This window comes from Myotis davidii, unplaced genomic scaffold, assembly GCF_000327345.1.
Source record: "Myotis davidii unplaced genomic scaffold, ASM32734v1 scaffold147, whole genome shotgun sequence".
Classification (NCBI taxonomy): Eukaryota; Metazoa; Chordata; class Mammalia; order Chiroptera; family Vespertilionidae; genus Myotis; species Myotis davidii.
Window position 1 is genome coordinate 3,652,224 of NW_006383010.1, and position 2,032 is coordinate 3,654,255.

A 2,032-nucleotide genomic window follows, 5' to 3' on the forward strand; every position below is an offset into this window, starting at 1 on the left:
GGGAGAGAGGGAGGGACAGAGAGAGAGAGAGAGAGAGAGAGAGAGAGAGAGAGAGCGAGAGAGAGAGAGAGAGAGAGAGAACATCGGATGTGAGAGAGACACATCAATTGGTTGCCTCCCTCACACAGCCAACTGTGGTGGGGATCAGACCTGCAACCCACGTACTTGTCCTTGACCTGGAATCAAACTTGCGATCCCTAGGTACTCGGGTCTGATGCTCTAACCACTGGGAAACACTGGCCAGGACTCTCCATCATTTTTTAAAATGTGAGGGAAACTGGCATAATCTGATGAGTGGCCAAGTGAAGGCCTATTGGCTTCTTTAAGGTTTATTCTCCCTTAAACTGTAATTTAGATGGACTCAGAAACAATGTCTGTTGGATAAAGTAAGAAAGATGGAGCCAGAAAATCGACTCTCTGAGATGCTGTTGGGCTCTGGGTGCTAATCTGAAGGATCTTACGGAAGCAGTACGCAGGTTTTGAGGCCTGGCTGCACGTTCAGGGAGTCAAGGTGCAGTCTCTCGCCCTCCCCTTGGTGGGAGAACATTCAGAAGTCAGAGAGTTCATGGTCACCTTCTGGAGATATTGCTATTGAGGTCTGGTGCCTGGTTACAAATACAGGCAAAGTTGTAGCTATAAGGAGAGCCACTAGAACCAGCAAAGCAGAATGCCAGGTGGCCAGTAAGCACGTAAGGGCCTGGGACAGGCTTCGTAGCTCAGTCCTATGGACTGGGTCTGCTGTGGGTCAAATGGAAGACAGTCCTGAGAGGCTGTGACTCAGGGAGTGTACAGACGCAGCTTTGAGCACACCGTGGTCCAGGGAGTATGGCAGCCAAAGTGACAGGTCGGGCGAGGGCAGGGGGATAGCACAGCCTGGGCATCAAGAAGCTGTAGGGATCCAAAAAAATCTCAGATTTGCAGCACGATAGAGGAATAGCGTGGACAGAACATACAGTATTAGTCAACGTCAAAGGCCGCACACTGGCAGCCCAGCAGATACTTTGATGGCCTTCACATTGTGCAAAAATAAATAAATAAGTAAAAAGCCTCAATGCTGAGTATAGTCTCAAGTTTGCCACAGTTATAACACTCTCTGTGGCTTTACACAAGTTGCTTCAAAAATCCTCACCTGAGGGTACGCTTTTATTGATTTGAGAGAGAGAGAGAAAAGGAGAGTGAGGGAAAGAAACACCGGCATGAGAGAGAATGACCGATAGGTTGCTTCCCATTGCATCCTTTTTTGAAAAAAAAAAAAAATTTTATTGATTTTTTTTACAGAGAGGAAGAGAGATAGAGAGTTAGAAACATCGACGAGAGAGAAACATCGATCAGCCGCCTCCTGCACATCTCCTACTGGGGATGTGCCCGCAACCCAGGTACATGCCCTTGACTGGAATCAAACCTGGGACCCTTCAGTCTGCAGGCCGATGCTCTATCCACTGAGCCAAACTGGTTTCGGCGCCCCTTGCATCCTGACTGGGGATTGAGCCCACAACCTAGGTAGTTATGTGTCCTGATAGGGGATTAAACCTGCAACCTTTTGGTGTAGGGGACATTGCTCTAACCAAGTGAGCCACCCGGCCACGGCAGGTTGCTTCACATTTTAAGACATCATGCTGCTGGGTCCCTGATGACGTTTGAATTTGGAAGCTCTGGTTGACATGTTCCTTTTACTTTGATTGATCTGGGAAGCTGAGAAGGGCCGGAATCTTCAGCAGCAGCCTACTTTGGATCGTTGAGAGGAGCTGGGCCAATTAGAGGCTGACAAAGTAAGGTAGCTGCTGACATTGCTAAAGAGAAAACTGTCATCAGACAGAGGAACCAACAAGGCTTCACTTCAATTGATGAAGCCCAGACTGGGAGCCCTTAATTACAGAGAGCCAGCAGACACACTTTGTAATAGTCAGGTGTGGGTGTATTACATCTCATTGCTACCACTGATGTACTGATGTTGGGAAATTGTTTACCTTCACAAATATAACTGAGAGTAGGATTCGAGGTTGCATTCTTATAACTCACTCTACCTTCCTGA